Source organism: Carcharodon carcharias, chromosome 9 (assembly GCF_017639515.1).
Source record: "Carcharodon carcharias isolate sCarCar2 chromosome 9, sCarCar2.pri, whole genome shotgun sequence".
Classification (NCBI taxonomy): domain Eukaryota; kingdom Metazoa; phylum Chordata; class Chondrichthyes; order Lamniformes; family Lamnidae; genus Carcharodon; species Carcharodon carcharias.
The window spans coordinates 127,916,514-127,933,846 of NC_054475.1; the positions used below are offsets into that span (position 1 = coordinate 127,916,514).

A 17,333-nucleotide genomic window follows, 5' to 3' on the forward strand; every position below is an offset into this window, starting at 1 on the left:
ATGAATGATCCCTTATTTTTAAACAGTTACCCCTAGTTCTAGATTCTCCCACAAAAGGAAACACTACCCACCATTTGTTATTTATGTTGTGGGTTTTACGCTGCACCATTGCCTTCAGGTACCAATAGGGTTGCTGCTTTTCTCTTGAGGCAATTATAGGCTGTTTAATGTATTGATACTTGCTAATTATTCTAATATTGATCACAGCAGCATCTACAGATATAATTGGTGTTGCACAGAATGTTTACGCGGAACTTACTTTTCATATCAAAACCTTATACAAACAAAATGTACCACCCATAATTTACAATAATACAGTGGCAATAATTGATATTATAACTAAATAAAAACAACCTCTGATTTATTTAGAAATACTCAACATGCTCAAAGTGGTTCACATTATGAATACACTAAGTCTTGAATTCATTTGCATTCATAAAATGTTGAACATGGGCAAAAATGTATTTATAATGTAAATAACTGACCCTTTACTGAATGTTATGATGTTAATTATTTCATGACGATTTAGCATGTTCACATGAAAGAACAAAAGTTGAACAAAAGAGACTATCAACCTCCAGGCTTTCGAATTCATTATTCATTGCCACTGCCTGCCTAGGATAATCCAAACTCCGTTTTCATTGTGTGGTTTTTCAGAGCCTGAATATTAATTTTCACCAGAATTATTGCTGTGGATCCAAGTATTGATTATTGTGTCTGGGCACTGGAAAAGTTGTAATCTCAGGCTGATTCATTTCAGAGAGATAGTTAAAACTGTGTGACTCTGGTTAATATTGTTACAAGTTCCAATTATTCCCATTGATGGATTATGATTAACTGGTCAGTTAGTGTATGGTTACTTTGTTTAGACTTTGGCAAGTTTATGTTAAACTCTTTCCAGTTCAAAAGTCCTGGATTTTGCAGCAGAATGAAAGGATTATTGATAGTTTATTCGGATCATACGTTAATTCATGACCCCATCTACCCTCTCAGGTTGATGTAAAATATTCCATGGCCATTATTTCAAAGAAGAGGAATGAGTTATCCTTGGGGTTAGGGCCAAAATATATCCTTCAATCACAATGCAAGAACAAATTATCTGATCATTATCATTTTACTGTTTGTGGAAGCTTGCTGTGTGCAAATTGGCTGCCATGTTTCCTACATTACAATAGTGACCACATTTCAAAAATACTTTGTGGCTGCAAAGCACTTTGAAATGTCCTGTGGCTATGAAAGGTGCTATATAAACACACATCTTACTTTACTTTTATTTACCATCTCACAGTTAGGAAACATTATTGATGTGCAAACTAGCCAACAAATTCAGGGGATGAAGAGCACAAAGTACATTAGGTGCTCATGATAAAGGGCCAGCAATAATCATGGGTGATTTCAATCTATATATAAACTGAAAAAAATCAGATTTGCCGTAATAACCTGGATGAGGCATTCATGGAATGATTTTGAGATAGTTTTTTTGGAGAAGCACGTTCTGGAACTAACGAGAGAGCAGGTTATATTAGACTCGGTATTGTGTTGTGTGACAGGATTAATTAATGCTGTCAGAGTAAAGGCACCCCTAGGTAGCAGAAACCACAATATGATTGAACTTTATACCCCATGTTAAAGGGAAAAGAGTGGGTCTAAGACTAGTATTTTAAACTTAAATAAGGGCAACAATGTGGGCATGAAAGCTGAGCTAGGTGAAGTGAACTGGGATAATAGGCTAGAGGATAGATCAATAGAGATGCAATTGCAGACATTTAAGGGGATATTTCAGCATACTCAGAATAAGTATATTCCTCCTATAAAGAAAAAATCCAAGGGGAGGACGCACCATCTGTGGTTAACCAAAGAAGTTAAAGAAAGCTTAAGGAAAAGCATAAGTTCTGTCGAAGGGTCATGAGGACTCGAAACATCAACTCTTTTCTTCTCCGCCGATGCTGCCAGACCTGCTGAGTTTTTCCAGGTAATTCTGTTTTTGTTAAGGAAAAGCATATATCTGCAAAGATGAGTAGCGGGTCAGATGATTGGCCAGAATATAAAGAATGGCAGAGAATAACTAAAAGGTTAATCAGGATAACGAAATTAGCATGAGAAGAAGCTAGCTAGAAAGGTAAAAACAGATAGCAAGAGCTTCTTCAAATATTTAAAAAGAAAAGAGTAGGTACAGTGAGTGTTGGTCCTCTGGAGAGTGAGAATGGGGCATTAATAGTAGATAACAAGGAAATGGCAGATGAAATGAACTGTTGCTTCTGTCTTCACTACAGAGGGTACAAAAACCTTTATAGTAATAGCTATAAATCAGGAGGTGGAAGGGAGAGGGGAACTTTGTAAAATTAGAATCACTAGGGGAGCAGCTTTGACCAAATTGATGGAGCTGTGGCTGAAAAGCCTCTGGGTCCTGATGGAATTCATCCTAGGGTCTTAAAAGAGGTGGCTAATGAGGTAGTAGATGCGTTGGCATTAATTTTTCAAAATTCTCCAGATTCTGGAAAGGTTCCATCAGACTGGAAAGTAGCTAATATAATCCCTCTATTCAAGATGGGAGGGAGGCAGCTAACAGTTAGGCCAGTTAGCTTAACATCTGTTATGGGGAAGGTGTTAGAATCGATCGTTAAAGAGATTATAGCTGGGCACTGAGAGAAAGTCAAGGTAAGCGGGAAGAGTCAGCATGGTTTTGTGAAAGGGAAATCATGTTTAACCAAATGAAGGAACAACATGCGCTGTGGATAAAGGGAACCTTAGACATGCTGTACTTGGATTTCAAGAAGGCATTTGATAAGGTGCCTCATCAAAGGTTATTGCAGAAAATAAACGCACATGGTGTAGGGGGTGTTAGCATAGTAGAAGATTGGCTGGCTGGCAGAAAATGGAGAGTATGCCCAAATGGGTCTTTTTTTGATTGGCAGGATGTGACGTGTGGAGTGCAGCAGGGATCTGTGCTGGGACTACAACTTTTTACAATTGATATCAATGACTTAGATGAGGGGAGTCAAGGCATGGTAGCTAAGTTTGCAGATCACATAAAGGTAGGCAGGAAGGTATGTTGTGTAGAGGACATAAGGAGATTGCAGCCAAATACAGACAGGTTGAGTGAGTGGACAAAAATCTGGTAGATGGATTATAATGTAGGAAAATGTGAAGTTGTTGACATTGCCAGCAAGAATAAAAAAAACAGAATATTACTTAACCAGAGAATGGCTGCACAATTCCGAGGTGCAGAGGGATCTAGGTGTTCTAGTGTATGAGACACAAAAGTTATGATGCAGGTACAGCAAGTAATTAAGAAGGCTAATGGAATGCTATCCTTTATTATGACAGGAATTGAACATAACAGTAAGGATGTTATATTTCAGTTATACAGGGCATTAGTGAGACCACATCTCAAATATTGTGCACAATTTTTGTCTCCTTATTTACTGAAAGATGTTGGAGGCAGTTCAGAGGAGGATTATTAGATTGATGCCTGGAATTAGTACATTGTCTTATGAAGAAAGGTTAGACAAACTGGGCTTGCTTCCACTCTAGTTTAGAAGAATAAGGGGTGACTTGATTGAAGTATATAAGACCCTGAGCAGAATGACAAGGTGGAGGCAGAAAGGGTGTTTCCTCTGGTGGGTGAGTCCAGAACTAGGGGGAACTGTTTTAAAATCTGGGGTCACCCTTTTAGGACAGAGACGAGGAGATTTTTTTTCTCTCAGATGGCTGTGCGACTTTGGAACTTTCTACCTCAGAAGATGGTGGAGGCAGGGTCATTGAATATTTTTAAGGCAGAGGTAGATAGATTCTTGTTAGGCTAGGGATTCAAAGGTTATTGGGGTGGGGGTAGATGGGCATATGGAATTCAAAACATAAACAGATCAGCCATGATCTTGTTGAATGGTGGAAGAGGCTCAAGGGGCCAAATGGGCTACTTCCGCTCCTATTTTGTATTTTCATATGAAGAGGTGCAAATCTCTAGAATGTCCTTGTTGATTTATAGGATTCGGCCATTTGCTTTGCACAAACAGCACCTCATCCTTAGCTTTTCATTTATTTTTAAGAATTTGCTGGATATGCATGTAAACTGCTCAGTAGACATGCTGCAAAAAGTTAAGTCTGGTAATTAAGAGTATAACTTTTTTTAACAATGTAATAACTCTTAATGTCATGGCAATCAATATTTCAGTCCATAAAAGGACCAATTTAATTGGTTCAATCTCACTTTTGCACTTCATTAATTGTTGGAGATTATGAAAATGACAAATTTAAAATTTGAAATTATTTTCTTACTTTTCAATTTGGTCCCTTTTTTCTCCCTATCTACCTATCCATCTCTTTATTTATTCTATACCTGATGTAATTAATTCACCCACTCTAATTTACCCTCCATCTTCACTATTCCTCTCTGAATCCTCAAATCCTATTGCCGGGATACATTGTTGGTCCCCTCATTCATGAGCGTCCCAGATATCCTGTTGTCCTAATTATCAGCTTACATTTTCAGTAAGGTATGGTGCAAACATGTAAGAGCTGAACGCTCCATAAAGAAGTCTAACTAATGAGGCATGTGCCCAAACAATGTCCAGTCGAATAAGTTTGACTCTGTATTTACCTGACCGTGCAACATCTGAAACAGGTTTGTCTTGTGCATGAGCCATGTGTCCCAGGATGGAGAAGATGGCAAATCCAGCAAATACACTCGTAGCACAATTAACAATACAGATAATGATGTTATCCCTGTAACAGTTATTGTGGAATTTGTTGTAGGATGACAGTGTTATTAAACTGCCCCAACCCACTGAGAGAGAAAAGAAAATTTGTGTTGCAGCATCTTTCCAGACCTGGTAAATAGAAAGTTGAATTAATTAGCAGAGGGAAATTTTACACAAGTCGAACTAAGGGTGAAGGCCTTCTACAGCCAATTTTGGGCCAACATTTACCCATATATTGATGAGGCATTTCATCTGAAAATATCATTACTAAATCTGTTCCAAGGTTTCAGAAAGGAGAGATCAAGTAGAAATTCTATTTCATCCCATTCCCAGTCATTCAATTTCATCTGCTTCCATCTATCTCTTCTCTTTCAATAATAGTACTTACCATCCCTTCCATCCTTCTAACATCAAGGCTGTGATTCCCAGCCTCACTTCCGGCACAGCAAATTTCCATCAGCGTAGGATGGGAGTGGGGTGAGAGCCTGCATGCTGCTGTCCTAATGTTGCTGGCACCATCACAGTCATGGGCATTTCACAAATTCCACAATTTTAATGGAGGGTGGTGGGTTTTGGCAGGCAATGTAAATAATACTGGCACAGAGGTGCCATGAACCATGGGTGAACCATGGTTTGGAGGCAGGAACCACACAAAACATCAATACAAAAGGTGTTTTCTACTTTACATGTTATTATGATTATTAGACTGCTGCAGTCTAAGTTCTATATGTTACAACTACAATTAGTGATTGTAGTGCTTTGATTTAAAAAGATGTGACCATTAAATAATGTCATTGCCATGTCATTATTTCTGACAACTGACAAACTGTTAGGAGAAAAAAACATTATAAATTCGAAAAGTTTTGAGATGCATTCAAGTAGATTATCCACTTGATAAAGAATTATTCTGCATTAAACAATTTTGAAAGGTAATCCTAGTTAGAAATCCTGATGTGTGTGTGAAATGCGCCTTTTTTTTTCACCAAAGTTCAGCTCAGTCATCTATTTGGCTCCTTCAAATCTTTGGCAGATGCCTGAGCTTTTGGCTGTCTTCAAGGAGCTTCTGGAGAGGATAATGGCTTTCATGTGGCTATTCAAGTAATGTACATTTATTTTTTACAGATTTATGAGATTTTGAATCACTTTCAAATGTTATTATAGGTCTCGTGAGTTTTGATTATAGTGGATACTGGGTGAGTGGGTTGTGGGGTTGAGGGGTGAGGTGGCTGAGGGTGTTAGTGAGGTATGGGGTTGAGGGTATATGGCACAGAGATGGGTGTATGAAGGTATGACAGAGGGTTGGAGGTTAAGGGGGAATGGGGTTGTGGAGATAAAAGGGCTTTGGGAATTGGTAAGGGATGAGGGGAGGAGTAGTGTTCATGGGGGTGAGGGGTAGGGATGTGAGTGTTCGGGGTCCTCATACTGATCTGCAGAACAAAGTTGAATGCTCTGTGAACAGATGTGGTCTTTTTAAACTGGCTGTCTCACATCAGCCCACCTCCACGAGAAGAAGATCCCGCTGGCCAGGACGCACAGGTAGAAGACAAGATTGCAATGCTGGGTAATTTTCCGATTCCTGATTCCCACTTCAAACATGAAAATCCAACCTCATGACAATAAAAGCCATAAATTAACTAATTCAAGTGCATCACAAAGTCTTAGTTGAAACTTGGCAATACCCAAAATTAGTTTTCCCACTTTTGAAGAGGGCCCCAAAATCAACACTCAGATTTTAAATTGACTATCGTAGGCAGACAAAAAATAATTAAAGTGAAATATTAAACAATTCAAAGAAAAATTACATCTGAAATTCAGTCAATTATATTGTTGATTTTACCTCAGCATCAGCCAGCTTGGAGAAATCTGACTGGCTTCCAATGTAGAATTCAATTCCTTTATAGGCTCCCTCCAGGGTAATACCTCGGATCAGGAGTATGATCAGAACCACATAAGGGAATGTTGCAGTGAAATAAACCACCTGAACATGGAGAGTAGCTTGTTAGATTTTCCTGTATTGCTGGTACAACATTTACAGTATTGAATCCAATTGAATGGCAAATTAATAGGATTGTATTCAAAGCAGGGAACGAATCAGAAAATAATTGGAGGAGAAATCATTATATAAAATGTATATTTAACACTGAGCTGTATATTGTAACTGAATGCTAGTAGCACAATATTATGCCATCGGTGGCATACCTGCCTCCAGTCCACACATCCCTGTCCTGACATGATTGTAAGGGTGACAGGATGGGTCGTCCATCCATGGCATTATTGAGGCAATTAAGTGGGTAAATGATGCCCAAATAAGGGCCTCATCCTGCTGCCACTCTGAAATAATGGGTGGCGGGAGAGGCCGGCACCCAACGTGTAGCCCAATAGTTTTAGCCCTACGGGCTTCTATCAGTGAAAGGGAGAGGTGCTTCCTTCCCAGGCACACTCTGCCCCCTGTACCAATTGAAGGCTCCTCCTCCCGCACAGCTTTGCCTCCCCATGTCCACCTTTCCCCCCCTGCCATGTCCAACATGTGCCCACCCTCGTATGCCAGTGAGATTTTAAAACTTACCTCAGTGTCCTGGTCCATCAGTGAATGCTGCCTCCTTTGTCTACCTGCAGTACCAGCATGAGCAAGACTCCTGAATGGGCTTGCTGACTTCCAACTGGCTGGAGGCTCAAGGATACAGGACGTCCTGCCGGAGATGGATGGAAGACCTGCCTCATACTAATTAAAGGGCCATCGCAAGTAAAATAAATGCGGGGGAGCCGGCAGAGCAGAGGTGGGATCACCCCCAAAATTTACACTGGAAATAGGAAGCCCAGCGTCAGCGTAAAATCCAGCCCCATGACCCCAATCGGCTCACTCTCTGCCCAGCCTTCCACAACAATTGGAAATACATCCAAAGTCCTACATGCTCCTGCTCCTAATTCTTGTGGTGTTCTGTTTATCAGGGACTGGGATCCTTAGAATGAGGGACACATTTCAGGGGTTTGGGGGAATTGCTGCTGTTCTTTCACTCAGGAGAAAGATCTTCAGATCTCACTCAGGCCTGAAGTGCTCATGAATTATGGATCTTCCACTGCCAAAGAGTCACTGTTAACATCACCTGTGAGATAAACCAGCTCACTTCACTAACGATTTATAAATTTTAGCTTTATTGTTGCAGAAATCTGTACTTTGTGACTCTATTTATCACCAATTGTTTTACCTTTCCTGAAGATTTGACTCCTTTTGATAACGCTGCTCCAACAATCAGCCAAGCCAGAAGCAGACAGAGGGCTAAATACCAGACCATCTCCCCAGTCTCATCCATTGAACTGGTTCGGCATAAAACCACTTTACTGAATAAAATGGCAACAGAGGACAACTTAGATAAGAATACTGTTCATTACACTCACTTACGATTGAACACTAAGCATCAGGACATTTAATCAAATATAATAGGTGTAAACAATATGCAATATGTAGTTCATTCCAAGGTGTGAAATGTTACTAAGAATTGAAATGAAATTTGATATCCAGTAAAATATCTTTCACTACTCCTATTGTTCTTTGTAAATATACAGCTTTGTTTAACAGTGAGTGAAAATGAGATTCCCAACAGAGATGATTTGAAGGAGTTCCTGAAACTGCTTCATTGGCTGCCTTACATTGCACTGTTAAAACTACCTGGGTTAGTCACTGTGGATAGGGTGCATTTTAACAACCTTTGGAGACAAACTAGATGGCTGGAGAGCTGATAATATGGTAGGGTAATATGACCCGATGTCTTCCTCCTGCCTCGGCATATTAACAGTGGCAGGAAGCTCAGTGATTGTGTCAAATAAGTGCCAAGTAGATCAGGGTTGTCATCCATGTGGCAGATGACCCCTGCTAATGCTTCCAAAATGCCTGTCATTATTCTCTGAAAAATCTCTGGAGCTGGTATGATTCCAAACAGTTAGCGATTGAAAGGATATCTCGCGAAGGGTGTGAATAAATATAGTTAGTAGTTTGGATTCCTTGTCCAAAGGCAGTTGCCAGAAGCCACTGTTAGCATCCAAGTTTGTAAAAATGGTACTTTTTATGGCTTTGCTAGGCTCTCACCCACGCATGCCATTGAGTGGATCTCCCATTCCACTGCCTTGCGAAGAGCAGTGGGAAACCAGGGGATTGGGAAGCCTACAAAGACAAACAGAGGACAACTAAAAAAGACATAAGGAGGGAGAAAATTAAATATGAGGGTAAACTATCCGGTAATATAAAAGAAGATTGCGAGAGTTTTTTTAGATATATAAAGGGTAAGAGAGGCAAAAGTGGAGATTGGGCCGCTGGAAAATGACACTGGAGAAGTAGTAGTGGGGAACAAAGAAATGGCGGAGGAACTGAATAGGTACTTTGCATCAGTCTTCACGGTGGAAGACACGAGTAACATCCCCAAAGTTCAGGACAGTCAGGGGGCAGAGGTGAGTATGGTGGCCATTACCAAGGAGAAGGTGCTAGGAAAACTGAAAGGTCTGAAGGTGGATAAATCACCTGGACCACCCCATAGTTCTGAAGGAGATAGCTGAAGAGATAGTGGAGGCATTAGTGGTGATCTTTCAGGAATCACTGGAGTCAGGGAGGGTCCCAGAGGACTGGAAAATCACTAATGTAACCCCTCCATTTAAGAAGGGAGTGAGGCAAAAGACAGAAAATTACAGGCCGATTAGCCTGACCTCGGCCTTTGGTAAGATTTTAGAGTCCATTATTAAGGATGAGATTTCAGAATACTTGGAAGTGTATGGTAAAATCGGGCAAAGTCAGTATGGTTTCATCAAGGGAAGATCATGCCTGACAAATCTGTTAGAATTCATTGAGGAGGTAACGAGTAGGTTAGACAAAGGAGAACCAATGGATGTTAACTACTTAGACTTCCAGAAGGCCTTTGACAAGGTGCCGCAGAGGAGGCTGTGCAGTAAGATAAGAGCCCATGGTGTTAGAGGCAAGGTACTAGCATGGATAGAAGATTGGCTGTCTGGCAGGAGGCAGAGAGTGGGGATAAGGGGGTCCTTCTCAGGACGGTGGCCGGTGACTAGTGGAGTTCTGCAGGGGTCAGTGTTGAGACCACAATTTTTCACTTTATACATTAATTATCTAGATGAAGGAACTGAGGGCATCCTGGCTAAGTTTGCAGATGATACAAAGATAGGTGGAGGGACAGGCAGTATTGAGGAGGCGGGAAGGCTGCAGAAGGATTTGGATAGGTTAGGAGAATGGATAAAAAAGTGGCAGATGGAATACAACTTGGGGAATTGTGAGGTCATGCACTTTGGTAGGAAGAATAGAGGCATAGAGTATTTTCTAAATGGGGAGAGAATTCAGAAATCTGGAGTGCAAAGGGACTTGGGAGTCCTAGTCCAGGATTCTCAACTTGCAGGTTGAGTCGGTAGTTAGGAAGGCAAATGCAATGTTGGCATTTATTTCGAGAGGACTAGAAATAAAAGCAGGAATGTGCTGCTGAGGCTTTATAAGGCTCTGGTCAGACCATATTTAGAATATTGTGAGCAGTTTTGGGCCCCGTATCTCAGGAAGGATGTGCTGGCCCTGGAGAGGGTCCAGAGGAGGCTCACAAGAATGATCCCAGGAATGAAAGGCTTAACATATGAGGAACGTTTGAGGACTCTGGGTCTATACTCGATGGAGTTTAGTAGGATGAGGGGGGGGGGATCCGACTGAAACTTACAGAATACTGAAAGGCCTGGATAGAGTGGACGTGGGGAAGATGTTTCCATTAGTAGGAGAGACTAGGACCCGAGGGCACAGCCTCAGAGTAAAGGGAAGACCTTTTAGAACAGAGATGAGGAGAAACTTCTTTAGCCAGAGGGTGGTGAGTCTATGGAATTCATTGCCACAGAAGGCTGTGGAGGCCAGGTCATTGAGTGTATTTAAGACCGAGATAGATAGGTTCTTGATTGGTAAGGGGATCAAAGGTTACGGGGAGAAGGCGGGACAACGGGGTTGAAAAACCTATCAGCCCTGATTGAATGGCGGAGCAGACTCGATGGGCTGAATGGCCTAATTTCTGCTCCTATGTCTTATGGTCTTAACTTTGTGAGGTCAACACAGATTCCTGTTGAGCCACTCGGTTTCAGTGCTGGAACCTTGCCTGAACATTAGTTTGTGTGTTTGGTTACAGGTGAGGTGACTTCCTGATGCAGCCTTGTCTTCATTTCTTGTTTTGCTTTTCTGTAAAAGTGAGTGGGGAACCTTGGGTGGACAAGCAAATTGGTTTACACCTGGTCTCAAAGTGATACAATAGTCCGTTTACAGCTTCCCTAAACCTTGGAATAGTTTTGGGAATTCTGTCGTGAAATCTGTTGATTTTTCTGGGCTCCCTAATTCATAAAGTTTATAGATGGGCTGTAGATCTGTGCAAGCTTCTCAAATTAACAGTGAGCCTTCTTGGTTGTGGATCACATGCAAAATTTCTGTGATTTCTCTTTGTACTGGAATTTATCAGTCAACTGTCCCTTGATATTCAGTTGAATGCCTCCTGGACCGTGGAGTCTCATGGTCGATAGCTAGAGAAAGTCTAGTTTTAACCATTGTTCTGTGTCTGAAAGAATTGAAATTCCTGTTCCGGTGTCTGATTTGAAATTTACTTTATGTTCATTGACCATAATGTCTACACTCCAATAGTTCCCATTAGATCCTGTAATTTCACCTAAGAATTGCACTTCATTATCTTTTTCTTTTTCAATTTAGTTGTTTCTCCTTTAATTTTTGTGTTAAGAGCTTTTTTGCTGCAACATATGGAATTAAAATGGTCTCCCTTCTTGTAGAAATGCCTAACTTATTGGCAGGGCATTCTTCATGCCAATGCAGCCTTTCCCCACTATTAGAGAATGCGGAATAATTGTGGCCACTGTGCCCTCCTCACTTTTTCCTTGTTTTGGCTTAGGTGTGCTGCTATTTCTGTGTGCTACAAACTGCAATGTCTCAGTGGTTTTTCTCCATGGGATTTATTTCTTGCCTCAAATTGAAACCTCGTTTTGTATTCTCATTTCAGCCTGCCTCATTAACTGCATAGCCTTCGACAGTGTCAAATCTTCATTCAACTGCAACAAATCCTGTGCAGTGTCTCCTAAGATTCCTACAACGATGTAATCCTGAATTAATTTGTCTTTCAGGGCTCCATATTTGCAATTCTCAGTGAATGGATGTTAATCATTAGTGAAGGGACCTGCACTCTCTCCTGCTCTTTGGATGCACATATTGAACTTCACCCACTCTACAATAGTGTTTCTTCAAAGACTAAAATAAGTATCAAAGTCTTTGATAACTTCTTCATAAGTCATAGTGTCTTTGCTCATGCACTGCCTGACCGTTACATCATCTGCACTACTGCTTATGGCATAGAGAAGGATACTGACCCATTCCTTGCATCTCTTCCCTGCTAATCCTTTACCTGGTAAACCTTTGATGACAGTTCTCGACTTTTCGGCTTGATCTGGACCCTTGTACATGGTCAAAACACTCTGGTAAAGGTGAGATTTTCTCTGTGACTTCCCTTTACAGTGTCCTTTTCTGAAGTTCAGTTTAAGGTCTTCCCTTGCTGTCCTTGTCCTGCGATTGTTTCTTTCACTGCTTTTTCCAGTCACTGGGCTCTTCACTTGCTGCTTCTTTCATTGTTTTCCACTACTACCATCTATTATCACATTTGTGGGCCTTAGATAGGATTGTTCATGATCCAGACAACCAGATAATGCTGGAGGCAAGGCTGTTGGTAAACTCTACATTTTTTTTTTGAACTTTTTATAATACAGATTTAGCTTGAGGCTCTACATAGAACTATCTCTCTTCATGCTCTGTTGTCATGTATGTTACATCAACTATATATTTATCTTTATAACATTAACCCTTCATACTACAAATGGGGCCCACCACCACATCCGGAAACCTGCAGGTAAACCTTGGCGGCCTCACAGTGGGTTCCTAGGGGAGGGGCCTCCTTAATCAACATTCCATAGCTCAGGGAGAGGCCCACTGGCTGCAATGGCCACCTCTGCTAAAGTGCCACCTTAGGAGTATATTCCCCACCACACCAGCCTATTCCCAATCGCTGGAGCTTGACTGGCCCTGGCATGGTAAGCAAAGAAAATTCCCTCGTCTTCGAGGGTGCCACTAGTGATCGTACTACTGAGGCTGTTGAGATGCCAGCCCTATGATTGAGCTGGAATCTCTGGGAGGCTGGCTGCCTACCTCAACTGGATGGCAGACCTGCTGGCGGCCTCTTAACTGGCCATGGCTGGTAAAATGCTGCCCCAGGGTCCTGCCACCTGGTGGTATGCGGTTGGCTTTTGCAATTGGTCTCAGCAACGGGACATCTTAACTGCTGATAAAATTCGACTCTGTGTCTCCCAATGAATTCAGCTCCTCCATAGTGTCAAACGTGGTACCTGCCCCCAGACTGTTTCCCAATTCAGTTCCCTGGTCTTTGGTCTAAACACATTTAATTAAAACACAGAGAATGGGATATCAGTCACAGATAATTCAAACTATTTAATGAAAGGGCGCCAGTTGTGATGCTATTTTGTAACAGGTGTATGATGTAAATAGTACCTCCATCAAAATCAAACAGCTTTTCACTCATTAAACAGGACATTCACCCAACCAACCTTCCTGAGAGGAGCTACTGGTACAGCTGTGCAGGTTATAGGTGCCGCTATCTGTAGTAATTTACTTACTCCCAGTATTGCTCACTCGGACCCTGGTGAGGAACGTCGATTTCTGATCCATTTGGACAAGTTTCATTGTTTACATGCAGCCATGTTGTATTAACGATTTCAAAATATCCATCATCCAGAGTGAGATTGCAGTGTGGATCTAGAAAATGTGGAATGTGTTTTAGAATTACATTTCATTGGGAATGATGCTGTCATTTCTAGTGATATAATCAGGGTGACTGCTTCACTCTGACTGAATCAGTCCAATTCCTTTTATTACATGGATGAGGTTACAGATGGGCCAGAACAAAGAGGTAAAGGCCAGCTTCTTCTTCCCTGTCTTGTGACAGGTTTGGATGCAAGGAGGGCCTTTAATCAGGCAGGAGGGGGGCGGGTGAGCATTCTGACTCCCTCCTGGCTCCACCCCGAATTAAATCCATAGCAGGAAGGCCTGTGGTCAAGTTTCCAGCCCCTCTGCCAATTGAGGCCTTAAATGAATGTGTGGGGGCTCTGTGGTCGCAGAGGTGAGGGTCAGGTGGTCACTGGGGGGCGGGGGGGGCGGGGGGGGGGTGGTGGGTGGGTAATTCAGCAGGGATTTGGGTCATCAATGGGAGTTATGGTTGGGTGGTCAGTGGGGGAGGTTGCTCAGAGTGGGGGGAATGTTGGGCAGTGGGTTCGGGTGGTCAGTGGGGGTGGTCATTGTTGTGGGGTCAATTGGCTGGGCTGTGTGGCCAGTAGGGCTGTGGGAATTGGGTGATCTGTGGGGGCGGGGCATCATGCGGTTAGTTTGGGGGGGGGGTTTGAGTGGTCTCAGGGGTGATCAGTAGTGAGGGGGTTGGTCTGTGGAGTTGTTAGAGGGGGGTTGGTTGTCAGCAGGTGGTCAGTGGTTGGGTCTTTTGGTTGGGGGGGGTTAGGTGGTTAGTTGGGCGGTGGGGGGTTAGTGTTGGAGGGTGGACATGGGGGGTTGATCAGTGGATGTATCAGGTAGTCATGGGGCTCCCATGGGAGGTCCGGGGTGGGTCAGTACTCTAATTACCCAGGAGTTAGAAGTGGTTTTAATTCTTCTAAATTTTTCTGGGTAACTATTGTTGATGTAAGGCAGTTGGAGCCATCCGAGCTTTACGATTTACATTGTACTTTCTAGTGGTTCCCAGTGCAGGGCAGTTGCCCCATGGAAGTTTGAACTTTCTGGGCAATTGCCAGGCAGTCCTCATTTGGGGACCTCCAGGAGGGTTCGCCAGCACATCTTTGGGGTACCCTGCAGTTATGACACTCCAGAGCCCATAAGTTATGGGCTGAGGATAAGAGGTCACTCAATTCCCTGACACTGGAACCTGCTGGAAACAAAGAAGGACTAAGGAATCTCATTATACAAGGAGGGTGCTAAGGATCCCCTTTCTGTTTCAATGGTATTTTGATAGCTTTGACAATGGGAGATCGAAGTTCCTTTATTTATAATGGATTGCCCTCCATTGTATGCCAACAGCATCTGTCACATGATTGGAACTCCACTCGTGAAAAGCTGTGATTATAAACCTGTCATTTCGTTCCAGCAGGAGTCTGGAGAATGCACCAATAACATCAAGAAGACTTCAGAATGTAACATCACCTCTCTCTCTTTCTCACTCAGCTATTCTAAGGATTGGGATCCTATCTCTGTTACATTTTTGGAATACATCACAGAGACAGAGCATTTTAATCAAAAGGAAATTCAAGTATCATAATATCCACTTCCGAAAAGAATGAATTACAGTTTCAAAGAGAGTTTTACCAGAGAAACAATCAGTTTATATCGGCCCCAACACCACTGGAACTTCAAGACCACCAAAGGAAAGTCGAGTCATGTTTTTGCCTTTTTACTTTTTACTATACTTTTACCTGAGTGAATTTTGACAATAATCCTAATTCCTTATTTGTTAACTCAAGAGATCTGGATGGCTTATTTCTTCATATAGCTTTACATATAGTCAAGTGCATATTTTTAATTGAAAAAAATCTCACATTTTCTAAAAATTCAAGCTTGGTTATAACCATTCTCAGGAATGGAAATAAATGGAATTTATTCACCCTTCTGGACTTGCTCATAACAGATCTTTGGGGGCTTATTCAGGATTTTGTGATAGGCAGAAGAGGGATTAAGTTAAACAGCCCTGATTTCTCCACTCACTACCTATAAACACGCCTGTAAGTGGAAAGGTGTTTTTGATTTCTGATTTCCCCCTTCATAAGTATTTTCCCCAACCCTTCAGTTTTGGAGTTATCCAATCCTCTTTTAATAACCCCACAGCAAACTCAAGATAAGATAAAATAAGAGGGTGGGTTTATTTTACACACACACAAAATGCAGGAATGGGGTTTCACAATGTCTGCTCCTTATTCCCCTTTCATTTTATGAATGCAAAAGGGAAAGAAAGGGGTTCAGGGCAGAGACCAGATAAAAATAAGTATTATGGTTTCAAGTGAGTTCAGAGTCCAGGATCAATGTCCAAGGAAGGTAATTGCAGGTGGTTTTGTCTGGCAGAATTCCTGGTCTTGGTCCTGTGAACTCAGTTGCAGGTTGAGTCCGTTGACGATGCTGCAAAGTATTATTGTGTCCTGGGTATTAGTTCACTCCATATGTGAAATATAGAGTTCTTCCTGGAAATCAGACTTGGAAAGAGACGGAGGTCAAAGTTAGGCTGCTAACCTGGAGTCCGGTTCTCTTCGGAGGTTAAACCACAACTGAAGGTAAAACTCAAAAGCTGTATAATTAAAGGAATTGAAGCAGCTCAAGTCTCGGAGGTGAACTGAGAGCTTGTGATCAGCTGCAGCCATTTTATCAGAGCAGAAATGTCCACTTTGAAAACCAGAAAAATTAATAATATTGTAAGTAGCCAGGCTCTCATAATATGTATATTCTTTTCTTCCTGCCTCCTGGACGGGACAATTTGAGCCCACAGACAATGAATGGAATTGAAAGTGGGAACTAAATTAACTCCTAGGTGATTTGACCTTTTTAAAAAAAAAACACCAGAACAGTTCCCTCGTGGATTGCAGTGTTACCATACAAAACAAAATGCCCATTTTCGAAGCCAAGTACCTTTCTCAACCAGAGTGAGGAAATTTGGGATTGTTTAAGGGTCCTTTCCCTTGAAGAGCAAAAGAAGGAGCTAAACAGTTACAGTTAGAGTTCCGCTCAAAAACCAGGCAAATGTAAATTCTACAATGTGTGACCCAGACAATTAGATTTTGAACTGAAAGAAACTGAAATAGATAAAATAACTGGCAAAAGTTACAACTAGAACTGAAAAGAACTAGAGCTAAAATTCCAAGCTAGGGAAAGAGCGAAGAAGAAAGAAAAGTAGAAAGAGAGAAAAATAGAAGGAAAAGGGAAAGAGAAAGTAGGGAGTGAGAAGGATTGTTCCAAAGAGAGACATAAGAATGGGAGTTGAGGCTTCTCGAAATCCGCAGGGAAAGGTTCACTGTGTCCACTGAAACCATGCCCAGCTTAGGACCAAGTTATTCAAGTTTTCCCAAGTAATCCCCAAGTTTGATAAGGAAGAAGTAGGAACTGTCTTAATTTCTTTTGAAAGAGTGGCTCAGCAGATATAGTGGCTGCTGGAGAGGTGGACCCCATTGTTACAGAGAAAACTGACAGGCAAAACACAAAGTTTACTCCATGTTGCTTGATGAGAGTTCAGCAAATTACACATGGCAAAGAATGCTATTTTAAGTGTGTATGAACCGGTGCTGGAGGTCTACATTAGAAATTCTGTACCCTTCAAAAAACAGTCCGATCAGATGCTGTTGAACTTGAAAGGCTCAAGTAGCTCACTTTTGACTGATGGATATGGCCGCTTAAAATAAAGGCCCAAAATGAAAACCTCGGAGAAATAATGCTCCTTGGAGAGTTCAAAAATTCACTCCCTCTCTTTATCAAAACTGGTGTAGAGGTTTAGAAAGTGGAAA

At 41.8% G+C, this 17,333-nt stretch overlaps 1 pseudogene; it reads right to left on the minus strand.

The window, feature by feature from the left end:
- Nucleotides 1-17,333, minus strand: part of LOC121282469 — a 71,560-nt pseudogene that overhangs the window by 31,088 nt on the left and 23,139 nt on the right.